At 41.9% G+C, this 14812-nt stretch overlaps 1 protein-coding gene across 1 annotated transcript in view; it reads right to left on the bottom strand.

Moving 5' to 3' along the window:
* Positions 1-14812, bottom strand: part of CLIC6 (chloride intracellular channel 6) — a 28709-nt gene that overhangs the window by 12439 nt on the left and 1458 nt on the right. The gene's annotated exons all lie outside the window — the stretch shown is intronic.

Below are 14812 nucleotides of genomic sequence, written 5' to 3'. Positions count from 1 at the left end.
CTGTGATGTGCACAGAAACACCAAATGCATGTCATTTGGATAAGCTCGTGTTCAAACCAAAGCTTTTTGTGAGGAAGAGACAGATTACCTGGAATCTTCTCTATTTAAACACTGTGTTCACTTTGTGCCCTAGGGCTAGGGCACAAGCATCCAAACACTGAACTTTACAGAACTGTTTTGATGCCACCTACTGGACTTGACATGAAAGTCTTGACTTGCTCTTGGAGCGATGAGTAGAAGCAGGCTCAGACGTTGTTAGCACATCGCCTCTGCAATGAGATTCCTTACTTTTTGCTAACGGCACTCTTGAGATTCCTTGAGATGCTGAAATCGTACTTGTAGGCTAAGTTTTAAAACAAAGCAACTGTAATTTAAAATAATTTCTATTGTAATAGGAAAAATTAAAAGTTTTGCCACTAATTATTCCAGTACTTTTAAATGGTCATGTAGCTCTGCCTATCTGCTGTCCAACACTTAAAACAGATGTTTCCAGACGATGTATAATTTCTCAGCCAAATAGCAGAAATATGCATATTTAAAGTGTAGCCATTAGTTGAGATTCCTGCATGAACTGTATTTTTGGTACTCACCAGGGTAAACTCGTGTGTGACACCCCCAACAGTCCAACTCAGTGAGGAAGTTGTGTTAAACAGCAACTGGATGCTTCAGGAAAGAGACTTATTTCCCTTTCCTTTCTCATTTAAGAGCAAAATGAGCATCTTCATTATTGAAACTATGCCATACGGATTTTTGTTTTAAAAATAAATGCATCTTATTTTATATTTAGAAACATTACAGACGTGTATCTTTTATCTTGAACAGTATTACAGGGTTCAGACAACACACAACGTACTTAAAGGATTACCACCATGAATACGCAAGTTCAACAACACACTGTCCTAAACCCTAATTAAGCTTCTGGGTTAAGGAGGCAACAGTAAATGTAACTACAAGCGATCTGCTAAAAATAGCTTTGTTCTCTTTTTTTGTGTGCGCACTATAGTAAAAAAAGAACAAACACCACACAGGATAAGGAGGGAGAAAGTAAAATAAGTAAAGCTTTCTCTAAAGAACAAAAGGGTGTTTTGATTTTCCCTATAGTCTTCTTCAGTGTTACTTGTGAGATCCCTTTTTCCTGCTGAAGCCTGCCCCTGCTGACGTAACTGCAGCAGGGAGCAAATGTGAGTGTTCACCTTCCAATACAAGCTACTTCTACTACTGCATCAGAAGAAGAGTGTCTGTGGTGAACTCCACTTTGGCAGGGAGCATGGCCCATTTCCATGTGAGCAGGAATGATCCTCTTCTCAACCCACTGCCTTGCACAAGAAAGAACTATTTGGGGCTATGAAGACCATCAGAGCTGCAGCCTTCAGCTAAGTGTAAGACAAGACCCTGCTCTGTACCACCCCTGGAGTGTGTGTTTGGGTGGTTCAAGATACAGTCTCATTGTGAGATCATTAAATGCAAGACTAAAATGATCCCCATGATCACTCATCCAAGCTAAACCATGCTGACATGGGGCAATAGATCCCACAGAGCATGCAAAATTACTAATTTGGACAACCAGCTGAAAAGCAGACCCTGAGGCCTCTAGAGGTCTTCCTCCTTCCCCCCTTTCTCCTACTTCTCTCTCAAGGCACAATCAGCCAGTGCATTTAGGTATCCCTTTAATTTTTAAACAAACAAATTGGCTGCAAATAGGGCAGGTCCTTTAAGTATTGTCTCTGCTAAACATCCTCTTGAATGACAACCTGAAGTGCAGCTAGTTACATAGGATCAAGTAGATTTCTTTTTGTTGTCAGAATAAAGCAGCCTTTTTCATTTTAAGTCCTGTGCACTCAGCAGTGGTGGAGGAGAAATGACAAAGTAAAGCATCAACTGACTTAACATCTCAATGATCCAGTCTGCTAATTGACCCACTTTGGTAAGGAAATGTGTTGAAAAGGGTAGGTGACCAGATTAGCAAACTACACAAACGCCGAAAATACTTGGAGACAGAACTGCAGGAAGGAAATCTGGAGGAGGAGGCAGCAACGTGCATGCTCTGGACATCTAACTACTTGAGCTTCTACTACCCTGAAGGGAAGAGCCTGGTTTTGTCAGAGACATGAAAACCTCTCCATCCTGGACAACGGTGCCACACACTACAATGCAGAGAGTCCCATAGCATAGAACACAGTATGATAAACCAAAACCCGAGTGTCTTCTAGAGCAGCAAGGCAGCTGAAGGTGATTTGAACCACTGGGTGTGCTGAATTCCCTGTTCACTTCCTCTTCCTCACAAAAATGAAAGCCTGAACTGGTCCAGGAGGGAGCCTTGGAGGTCCTGTCAGGCATTTCAACAAAACATAAGGGTGAGTTTCAACCAGAGAGACGGTGGAGAACTATCTGATGATAAAACACAGCCTGCTGATGGAGCCCATGGCCCACCAGTGCTTTTTTGAATAGACTCAATACCCCACAAGCCAATAATCCCGAGCACTGGGATAGTGGAAAGGAGATAAAAAAGGGTATAAAACTGTACAGCTGTTACATGCTAAAGCTGGAAGCCACCTCACACAGAGTCAGACAGAAAAAACAGATCTCTGGTCAGTGGAGACAGAGAGAGTCACTCCTCAAGGCTGATTCATCTTGCCTGTCTCAAACACCCACCCACTTGGGATGACATGCCCTTTGGCAGCACTGCTTTCTCAAACTACTGCCCTAAACAGCCCCATATAGTTTAGGCATCCATTTTAACTTAGGTGAGCTGAAATCCACTCAAAGACTACACACCAGCTACAGATAACCGTTAGTGTAAGAGTAACACCATACCCAGCGTGTCTGATCCAACCGTCTGATACAGCTTTAGGGAAAAGGCAGCATCTTCTCAGGTTACATCAAACCAGGTACCTCCATGAAAAAAACAAACAAACAAAAAAAAAACCACACCTATTTTGTCTCAAGATGAGACTTCACCCCCTTCAGGAGGAACTTAGACTTACTCTCCACTGGGACCTCAATGTTTCTTCACCCTCAGCATGGACACCACTCCAAGGACAGGACAATAGCAAGTGTCATTCATGCCACTGAACACGTCTTAGTGATGATAACACAAGTAGCAAACTCTAGGGCAATGATGGAAGGGAAAGCTACTGCTCAGTAAACAGCAACTATTATCCTGAACAAACAGGGTTTGTATTCCAAAATCACTGAATGCTTCTTTGGAAAATGAAATAGACTGTGGCTGTGATATCTCTGATAGTGAGATCCAGGCTATCTAACCAGATGTCAGGCATGATAGGATGCTATTGGCAATGAAGAAAGTCCACGTTAGTCCAGATTAGCCAGACATGCAAACACTGCCAAAAGTTACCCTCTTCTGTGGAAGAAGAGAGTGTTTACTGCAAAATGCCATTTTATTTAAAGTGGATTGAGCAAATCAGTGCAAATCTAAGTGCTGACACTGTATGTTTGATATAGGCTTACAGCAATGGTGGACACATGCTAATATGGGCCAATATTTGCCCACTGGCCAGGTAAGACTGCCCAACCTAGAGGAGACAAGGAGCACAAGTGTCCCAGCAATGGCAACTGAAAATCCACACCTCAGCCCAGTAGTCACACAGTGCAATGGCAAAAGGCAACAGAGTCAATCTGTAATGGGACACAAGCCTTGAGGCACCTCCAGGATCCAAACGAAACCCAGGATGGCTGCAGCAGCAGTGTCCTTGCCAACAGCGAGCACACCCAAGCAGCAACCCAGGCCAGCAGGGCTCAGAAGGCTCACCTTATAAAATACTGTGTGGATTAAAGCTTTTACCCAAGGCTAGGCCAAAAAGAGATGCCAAGGGAAAAAGAATGAAAGGAAATGAGCATAGGTGAAAGAAGGTAAAAGGAATTAACTTCTCACCTGCACAGCTCCAACTGACCACAGGACACAATTAAACTGGGTTTTGTGACCACAGAGCATAAGCAGTAGGCTAAAGGTTGAGCCTACCTAGGAACAGGACAACAATTCAGATATAACTCTCTACTGTGTTTTTAATGATGCAGCTGTACATTAGTGATTATCTAATTATGAGCTATGCAGCTATTATTACTGATAATACAAAATGGTCTGTGTCCTGGAGCAGGGCTCTTCTGGCATTAATGTGAGTTCATGCTGAGCTTCCACCTGAAAAAACCATGAAAGCCTTCCTACCTCATGTTTTAACATCCAAAGCTTGGGCAACGTTTGTGTCTCATGGACCGGCCACCTATCAGCATTTCGTAACGGCTTGCAACAATTGCATTATTAAGGTTCTTTTCATTCTGTTAGGTTTCTGAAATTATACTAGTTAGATCTTTCTTTCTTGCAGTACTTGCATTACTTTATTATGACTACTTTGTCTTATTGGATTTCCTAATTTATATGTTCGCTAAGGCTCCTTCAGAATGAGTTTTCCAAAATGCCTTGCTTTTTGCTGGAAGTGGTTCTCTGAAGTCTTTTGGTCCTGAGTTCACGATGAGGGATTAACAGTGCACTGGAGTTTCTTAGCAGGGCATTTGCCTCCATCCTGCTTTTACGTAGCGAACAGCGGTCACAGCTTAAAGGGGTTGTATACACATCAGGAAACTCTAATCCTCTCTAGATGGCAGAAAGGAAAAGAGGTCTGAAATTGCTGCAATTTCCTTTGGTTTCTGTTCTCTCTTCCCCACTACATGCCAGCAGCCATTTTGGGACAGAGAAAACCTCCATTATTCTAACTTTTAATACTTTATTTACTTACTCATGGTCTGCTGGTTAAGTAATTACTGCTGAAATTAACTTAATTACTTAGTAAGTAATTAAATGCTTTTGATGCATAGACAGAAATTTTCCTTCATTAAGAAGTAACTGTGTGGCAATAAACTTTTTACCTTTGTCAAGTTGTTAGGAATAATTAGACCGACGTAACAGGTCTGAAAAACACTAAAAACAATGCAGCCCCCTTTTCCATTTTAATAACTGCATCTACAAAACTGATTAAGTGATAATGGAGGTATTAACCAAATTACATTTAAAAATAAATAGATTAAACAGAAGCTATTTCAATTCAAAGGTTAATGTTGTTCCAAAAGTTACAGGCATCAATTTACAAGAACTTATAATGACAATAACTCCAGAACCACTATTAAGTACAGAATGTGGCATTCAATTTTAAGGAGCCAAATTATTAGACCTTTCATTATTATTACTATTTTAGAAATGAAAGGCCTAAACTCATTCCTGTTATTTACACGAAATGCTTGCTTACTTTTGATTTTGCTACTCACAACCTGCCCAGTATTTCTACTGAGCAGCAGGCCCGCCAGCACTCAGGCCTTCCATTTCTGACCAAGTTCATAAATAAATGAACCATTAAACGATAATTCTGTAAAATAAACAACACAGGAGACTACAAGTGAAAATTAAAATACACATTATCCTGTGATACGTTTATAGAGACTGTGCTTTTACTAATATTAACTCCTATTCAAATTAAAGGGTTTAAAGATTAAGCCTGTGTATGTATACCTTCTTACAAGGGGGAAGTATAAAACAATCCTGCAGTGTTCCTGCTAGCCTTGGACAAACCTGTAATGTTGTCAAATGCATTTTCAACAGCAACTGTGGCTCTCTACAGGGCAGTGAAATGCAGCCAACAGGTACACTTCAACAATTCCTAAAGCCCAATGAAATTACATAGGAAAAATGCAAATTACGGATTTATTTCCTCATATTTTACAGCTACCTGTGCCAGCTAAAGCTACTATGGCACTCAACATAACCTGAGACAGTGTTGTGTCTGCTTTCAGGGTGAAACCACCAGCACATCTTGTGATGAGAAGGCAACTAACTAAACATAAAGGACGCCTGCACCTAGCTACCTGGAATCCATAGCACAGTAAGTATGTCATAACAGCACAAAAGCAATCAGCAACCACGAATCCACTGCTTTGCTAGATCAATAAGGTAAAAATAAATAGGAAAACTAACATGTGACTAGCAAAGACTGAAAATCTTGGGCTACAAATTAGTAGGGCTTAAATGAATCTTGCCCAATTTAAGAATAACATTATCCTACACAAGTAATTGTCATGTTGCATTAGCTATTCTTTATTTATGTCTCATTTGAGATAGCATTACTTTCAGTTAACATGTACTATAATAACGATGGTAATGAATTATATGGGTATTACTTGTGTAGAGTGACTGAGATTTTTCCAAGCTTTGTAAGTAATCATTGCCACTCCTCCTAAATGGAAGCCATTTCATTTTAATGGCAGATGTGACAAAACCTCCATTATTTTTTAAAACTTTTTTACAAGCAATAATAATAATAATAATATGGATGTTTTATTGAGAAGAGGTTTTAAGCAGAGGCAAAGGGCAGCAGCTGCACAGGTGCCCCCATCACATCCCCATCATCTGTTAACCACAACAGAAATACACTGGGTAATTAATTAAAAAAAAAAAAAAAAAAAGCAAGCCACAGCCCTCCGAAAGATCACTCCTCCTAATCCTTACCCACTCTCACTTTAAGATTCTTACCCATAGTTTCAAACAGCCCCAGTAGCCTAAGAAAACCTGGGGCTTTTAACTGAAGGCAGGTGAGCACCTGAGCTGCTGAGCCCTGGGGAAGGCTGCCTGGCTGCGGACAGTATCTGGCACCCTGCACCTTACACCAAGCAGCTCAAACACAAATTTCTTCTTGCTATGAGTTTTGCCCGCAAAGTTCTTTCTGTCTGTCTGTGTGTAAGAGGAACATTACCAGGTCACAAGCACACAAGCAACAAACCAAATGCTCTTAGCTATTTATCCTGTTACAAGAATTATGTTTAAATACCTCAATGCTATTTCTAATCCGTATTTAATAACATGGCAAGATGCCGGTTGAACATTCTACATTGAGACAAAAATCTTATATCCTTTTTAAATTCTTACAGGGAATTATTGCAACAAAAGAGCATTATATTCTCAAACACATTATAGGTCTGGGAAAAACAGATTAACTGGTATTTCAGTGACACATCCTGTTTTACACTTCACTGTAGGATACTTACCAACACAGCCCTGCTGTTTCAATCTAAATGCAAAACACATACATACATACAAAGTATCCGTAATTTGTACTGTAAGCAAATAAGTAAATAAATAAGAAATAACCAAACAAATAAGCTGCTTTACGCAACTTGAGGAAGTGGGTGGATGAAGGCTTGGTGAAGTGCTTGAGAAAATAATTTTCCACTGGTGTTCCTAATTCTGATGTTTAAATCAGAGGTGAAGGTGAAAGATGAAATGAGGGATTTATTTTTGTGGTGTTGTCTTCCCCTTCCTTTTTAACGGTATGTGATATTTTGGCCCAAGTAGAAAAATAATTCAAATGACCAGGTAAAATATTAAATAAAAAAACCTGTCAGCTCCAGTGGAAACTGGCTAAACTGGGTCCCAAAAGAGCTGTCAAACACTGGACACCAGTAACAGCAAAAATCCAGGGGCTCCAGCACAAGGGCTGGACTCTGCTCCCTCCTTTCCCAGTAGAAACCCAAATTCAAAGCCAAGTCTCATGCTGCTCTCCCCACCACCTCATTTTCATTCGCAGCCCTCTGGAAACTGTGAAAAACACAGCACTGCTAATCCAAATACAGTTTTAAAGTGTATACTAAATGCACCATACTGCAAAACAATCAGCCCCGGTACCTACAGCGCCTTGCTCTGAGGAATGTCAGCGCACACCCCTACATTTTTAAGCCTTCAGGGCATATTCAGATCCTATTCCAAGTTTCATCTGCCACCATTTACTTTTTCAGAAAGCTCAGGTTCAGTAATAGCTTTTAAAAGTAACTTCACAGAATTAATTACCACGTAAATGTCAATGATTCTCCAAGGCACAAAGGAGAGTTTTTCTGCAATCTGAGTAAATGGTTAACTATTCCATTTTAGTAATTTAGTAATAAAGGACATGCATTTGTGACTCCAATCCTTCTGCCATTTACTTCATTCCATCACAATTACATTTCCAGTCTAAGCATTCAAATATATGCTGAAATTTCAGCATATAAGGAGGAGAAAAAGTGGGAAATACTACCTTTGCACCTCTGCCTGTGACCTTTCACAATAATTACCTCTCTTGGAGGGGAAAAAAAGGAAAAAGGCAACTCCCACTACTAAGCCAGCCCCCTCACTGGGGCAAACACCACTTCATGTATCTCCTTTGTGCAGAGCTGCTCCAGGAGCATCATCCCAAGGATGGGTTCCCACAGCCTTTTCAGATAGCATGTGGCACAAGCTGCCACTGCTTGGTTTGGGAAGCTAAGGATTTTTATTAGAGAATTAAAACAATTTCCCTCAGCGCCCATGTTATTGAAAGCAACTGGAATGTAATCACTCCTCTTGCTCAGCCTTTTATCAGTAAATAATCAGACACTGCAAATGGAAATGCATACAACTTCTTATCACAGCGTGACATTTTATTATCTGGGCAAGAAAATAATCACGCAACCTTCACACGGCATTGACTTACACCCCACGGCTGGAGCCCAAGGAGTGAGCAATTCCTTGCTTTTTAAAAGTAGCAGTAGGATCTGTTTCGGCTGAGAGACCAGGAAACAGGATGCAGTCAGCGATGGACTACAAGCAAGTCTGCTTGCTTCAGCTCCCCGTCTATAAAACGTACAATATTTCCTTTTCCTACCTTACTCCCTTTACTATCTCTGATGAGGAGGGTCTTTCTTCTGCAAAAATCGTACAACCACCAATTCAAAGTGACTTTACCTGAGATAAACATCCTAAAAAAAGTGTAGCTGTATGATTAATTTCCATTATCACTTCCCCTTCAAAACATATATATATATATATATATTTTAATAACCTTAAATATACCCTTGCATGGATCCATACAATAAATAGCACAAGGCTGTAAGAAAGGCCAAAGCACCAAGCCTTACACTAAGCAGGCAGCAAGAGAAGTCCAAAGCACAGTGGCACAAAAGCACCTCAGGCAGCAGTCACCAACGTTTCCAAAGAAGGCTGCAGCCATCCCACGGGATTTATGAACGAAAGGTTCCCTTTGACAACCAGGGACAAGGAAAGCTTCCAGCTCTGCCCCTGGTCCAGGAGGCTGGTAAGATCAGCCTTACTGTGATGGCAAAGCTCAGGGAGAAGAGGCAGCACAGCTGGATTTTGGGCAGCAGGCTCACCTCATCACAAATTTCTGCTGATTTCAGAGAGCAAGAAATACAGGGTGGGCCTGTAGCCTGAATCAAGAAAAAGTGACCCCTGGCTAGCAAAGGGCTTAAGTGGCACGTGATTTTAAGCCTATATTTAAAGAAAATGCATGGTGAGGTGCTTTACTGAATCACTGTACTGAGAATAAATAAAAATATGAAAAGATCTAGAAAGTAGCTTTGAAGGCATTTACTTTTTTCAAGCTTTTTTTTTTATTTTTTTGCATAAAGCAAGGTTGCAAACAGCAGAGGTCTGCGGTTGCACTGAAAATCGATGCTTACAGCTTGTACAATATTATGTGCACATAAAGTTTCAGGACTTCAACACAGACAAAAAGGGGACTCCAAGAAGTATGTCTAGATTCTACCCCGCAAAAAATCAAAAATTAGACTCAACGTCCTAACTGTGATCTGCTGGACTGTGTTTTTGTAGAACAGGATTTGGACTACAAGCTGTCAGACCTGACTGGTCCAGCCAGCATGCCCCTAGGAGCATGGTGGCAACAAGGATTTTGGTGTGGTTTTCCAGGCTATTCCTAAAGTCAGCGGCTCCAAGGAACCTTGTTTCTTTGCAGCAGCCTAAGCCCTACAAAGGTGACAGCCCGAACTGCCAAAAAGGAAAGCATGAGAAGTAACTATGAGAAAGACTGCATTCAGAAAACATGCTTAGCTCTTTCAGAGAAAAATATTGATATTATTGCCTTTTTAACAAAAGTCTCTGAAGCACAACTTTACTGAAAGGAAAAGACTGCTGAACGAATACTCGCATCCCAGAAAGACAAGTGCAGGTGCACACAGGGTAGACACAATAAATAACCTGAAGAGTTGCGAAAGGACTTCGTAATGCCGGGTCCTCTTAAGTTGCATCAGGGAACCCTAATTTGACACATTCCAGCTGGGAAAAGAAAAGAAAAAGGTAGCTGAGAAAAGGCAAATGCCCCTGGGAAGCCAGCCAGTTTCGTGCTTTGTAAGACACTCCCGGAAACAGAACCACCCCGCGCGTTTTACCAAGCACACCTCCTGACCTGCTCTGGCACTTGGTGTACAGCTGTATATATTCAGAGTCAAAATCGCCCTACAAACAGCAAACCAGCCAGCAGCCAGGAAAGCGGGACCGTTCTGGTTCTGCAGGGCAGCCCCGCACGGCTCGGTCTCGGCCAGCTCCAGCCAGATGCTGCTTTCGGCAGGTGGAGCACACGCGGTGCTCCTGCCCTGCTCCACCACGCCGGCTTTCCTCTGAACCACTTCTCCCTCTGGTTCTAGGATAGCTTTCCTTACTCCTCGGTTACAGAAGCAGACAGGTCCCATAGCCAGCTGTATCAAAAAGGATGGCAGGGGGAAACAACATAAAAGCTCCTGCTTTCTGAGGAAGGTACACAAGATGCAGTTTGAGAAGGATAAAAACCGAGCGAGGAGAAAGCAGGGGTGTGCTCATCAGGGAAAATACGGCATGGCTTTGACAGAAGGTGAAATGCTGTTAGGGATGGGGGGGCAGAAGGGAAGGAGCAGCAGTCTGGTTCTACTGTTGCCCAGACCTCATCAAATGTGTCCCTGCTCATTCCCCAGCAATTTATCTTACTGTAGCATTTCACCAATCCAACACACATCTTTGGCAAGCTCTGGGCAATTCCCTTTGCTTGGATAAATACGCACTGCCTAATTTTCCCCCCAAACCTCTTTTAATCCAGAAATAAGGATGCAGCGTAACTTCCCACATACACATCTTTGCTTTCACCCTCCTGAGTCCATTTAAATCCTGACTTCCTATAGTGAATCTACATTAAGAAGGCAGTATTTTCTTTTTGATATTTTCACTTTGATACAGGATGTCAGCTATTCTTCTTATAAACCATACCTATCTGACTTCGACTCATTACACTGATGAGCAAAAAATCTTAAGTATAAGTACCTACTCAGTAATTATACTGTAATACTCGCTTACATCAAGCATCAGGTACAGAACAGAGTCCACTGAATGGGAATACAGGCTACGATGTGTTTTTTTTTCAGGGACTTAAACGCCTGCTGTCAATGGACTTCATGGCTCCAGCTCTGAAAGCCCAGAAATTCAATTTTAAGACAGCCTTTTTGTACTTTAAATGGAATTTATATATGAGCTACAGGTCCGTCACATCACAGAAAATGGGGTTGGTCCTTCCCTACCATGTAACACACTGCCCCTCAAGTCGGATACGTTAACTGTGGTGTATGGAGGCACTTGCTATTTCCTCTGTCTCCAGTCACAGCAAGGCTTCTGACTCTAACTTTCTGGTTTATCAGAAATTTTGATAATTCAGCACATCTCTAAGCGTGTTTGACTGACCTGACATATCTCAAGGAATGGTGCAAGGAAATTTGGTATCAGTAAAGTAACCTTACTCCCTGCTAGGGATAAAATAACTCTCTGAATGAAAATAAATGACTTTGATTTAGAGACCAAGAATGTCACAAAAACTGGGTGAAGCTTATTACTTTTTGTTGGATAAAATCTATTACCTTAGGCTCAGGGGCAGCTTTTACTACAAAAAAAATTAACCCTGAAACTAAACAAAAACTGTTTTCGAAGAGTAATCTCAGAGAAGACCTTGTGCTCAAGCCGGGTTGTCTGGCTGCTTGTGCTCAGCACTTACAGCTAGATTAGTATCCCCAGAAATCTTTGGAATGATGAAATCTGTAGTTGTGATTCTGGTGTTTAAGTTGTCCATCTGTAAGAAAATTTAAAAGCGACTGGTAGATAAGGTTGGAGGTTTTTGGTGGCAGTGTTTTTTGTTTAATTTAAAAATACTCTTAAATCCTACATAACTTTTTAAATTGTTTAAAAATAACTGAATATTACACTAAATTCAAATGGAAAGATAAATATATGTCATTTTCTGACAAATAAAGGGCTCTTGCCATGGAGGGGGGGAACGGGAAGAGAACATACACATGCTTACTCTTAGACCAGTGTCCTACACAACCAGAAAATATATCTGAATGCCCTTCGCAAACACTTGCCTTTGAAACACCAAAGCCATCAAACATCACTATCTAAAGGAAACACACGCTACGTGCTGTTTCATGGGAAAGTGGAAATCAAATAAGTACCTGGTGAAATGCTTCGATACGGTGTTGCCCTTACAGCCAAGGAGTCTTTTGCTGTTCAGCTCCATTAAGGGCACAGTCTAGTTGCCTAAAGACAAACGTCTGCTGTCTTTGGGGATGCCTGTCTGGCATCTAGCTCCTGGTCCAGAAAGACATCGTCCCCCACAAAGGCTGCTAGCCCTGCTAAGTGCTCTGGTATGAGATCTCTGCGTTGAACCCTGGCTGTCCAAGTTCAAATTAAATAGCACCCCATAGCAACCCAAATCAGCTTAACAGCACAATTCCCAACACCCATTCTTGTGGAGCTGGCAGGAACTTTGCCACCCACCTCACAGGGGGAGGCATGAGACAGCACAATCGTCACGATAGTCAAACACATGCAGGCAAAAGGGGAGCGAACCCATGCAAAGCAGCAGGAAGCAGGCAAGGAAAAAAAAACTCCATGTTTGAAATAACAAGCTCATGATCAACAATAGTAAAAACAGGAAGCAAATGCTGTGACTAGTCATCTTATAGTTGGATCTGAAAAAGACCCGCTTACTTTCTGATAGTGATGCTTCCGTTTGTTACTCTCAAAACTTTATTACTGAAAGCGCAGCAAGAAATTTAATGGCAGCCAAGTCTAGCATAATGCTCCCTAGCAGGGAAACTGAGGATCGTTCAGTCACTATCACTATATTTTTTTCCTCATTTTTCTCCTATTAGGGGGCTTGCTTTTAACATTACTCTCTATGTGTGTTGCGCAATTAAATGATGGCACAGACCTCCTATCTCAAGCACTGTGCGTGCAGGCACAGATAACAGGCAGACAGTATCTTGACCACTTACAAATAAGCCAAAACTCAGCAGGCAAATGAGCAGAAATAGGGACAACAAAGAAACTAGGACCATATTTAACTGGACAGACAACAATCCAACTATCTTAAACAGCCTAATCACTGCCCAGTTCCTATGAGCACAAAAATAGGGAGCAGAAGGGCGAAAGAGGTCAGTGGCACTTGCAAAGCAGAGGTGGGTGTCAACACCTCAAAAGCATTTTGAAATAACAGACAGGCACGTAATACTGACTTAATTGAGCATTAGCAGTGGGGTGGCAGGTGTATTAGAAACATGCATGTGAAGGGAAGTGTTTCGGGCTAGAAATGAACATTTGCATTCGGTTTGGATCATCATCTCACTACCTTAACTTTTGGGTTTTAGGAGTTGATCAGCAAGGAGCATCACACCTGTGGACCAACTGCTGAGGTCAGGTATAAGCACTCAAGAATCCCCACATGCAACAGTTCATGCTGTCTCACTTTGGAAACCACTTTCCTCCTTTCTCCTATCAAAATTCAGCAGCAGCTATTAAAGCATAACATTGTGCACGCGCTCATAAAACCTACTTCAAGCCACTACAGAGAACTTCCAGTCCTTTTATACCTCCTTTCCTTTGCCAAAAGACAGTGAGAGCATCTCCAGGTGACAGCAAGAGCAGCAGGAACCCCCTCAACAGCAGAACAGAAAAATGCTTCCCATTTCCCAGCACTGCCAGCCCTGCACATTTTGGTCAGCAGGGAGATGCTGAGCTCTCCCATAGGGTTTTTTTTTTTTCCTCAGATGTAACTGGAGAAAACTTGTGCTGATATCAAACTAAAAAAGTTTAGCTCCCAGATGAGGTAAAATTTTTAAGCTTCCTAACACTCCTCCACTAAGATCATTAGAAAAGCAGCTGCAGTGTTCTCAAGGCATTCGTAAGTTACTAATGCTACAACAGTCACATAAAGGCTCCTCCGGTTTTTCTTCATTCTCAAATATTTAAAAAAAAAAAAAAATCCTTAATCCTAATTTTGGGGACTGCAGAGTCACAGCAGATACTCTTATTCTTATCAGAGCCTGCTCTCTAATTTTGGCTACGTTCTTCCCTAAAGAGTGCACCCAGGTCCACCACCACACACACGGACATCATGACTTTCGCCCTCTGCCACGCTCCAGCATTCACTAATGGGCATACGGGTACGAAACAGGCACAAGGGCGATACACAGGCAAGCACAAAGTCACCTCAGCCAGGCTGAGCAGTGGCAGCCCCTGCTGTTTGACGCACAAGCACAGAGTTCAGCCCCTGCTACTGCCCAGAAAGGCACCTTTACGCCGCAGCATCCCAGCCGGGCTCCAAGGTCTCGCCTAAACCAGAGAGTACGTTCACCAACATCGAGCATCACCATCGGTCATCTTTCTGGTACCATGAAAACGGCAGAAATTATTTTAAAGACCATCACAATTTATTTTAATTTTTTGGTCTATTTTCCTCTAAAACACAATCTTCCCTGCCCAAACACATGCAAATTGGACAACTGAAAGGGATGTAACGTTGCTGGGCAGTTTACTGACCTTCTGAATCCAAAACTGTCCAGTCTGGGGGCAGAGGAGGCTCTCCCACTCCACCAGAACCGAGATCCTTGCGTACGCTTTCCATTTAAACCTAGAGAAACCTCAAGTAATGCAGCACGGAGCTCATCAGGGGAAATTCTGGGGGAA

The sequence above is a fragment of the Cygnus olor genome, chromosome 1 (genome assembly GCF_009769625.2).
Source record: "Cygnus olor isolate bCygOlo1 chromosome 1, bCygOlo1.pri.v2, whole genome shotgun sequence".
Lineage (NCBI taxonomy): Eukaryota > Metazoa > Chordata > Aves > Anseriformes > Anatidae > Cygnus > Cygnus olor.
Note: the sequence above shows the minus strand (reverse complement) of the source record. Positions and strands in the feature narration are given on the sequence as shown.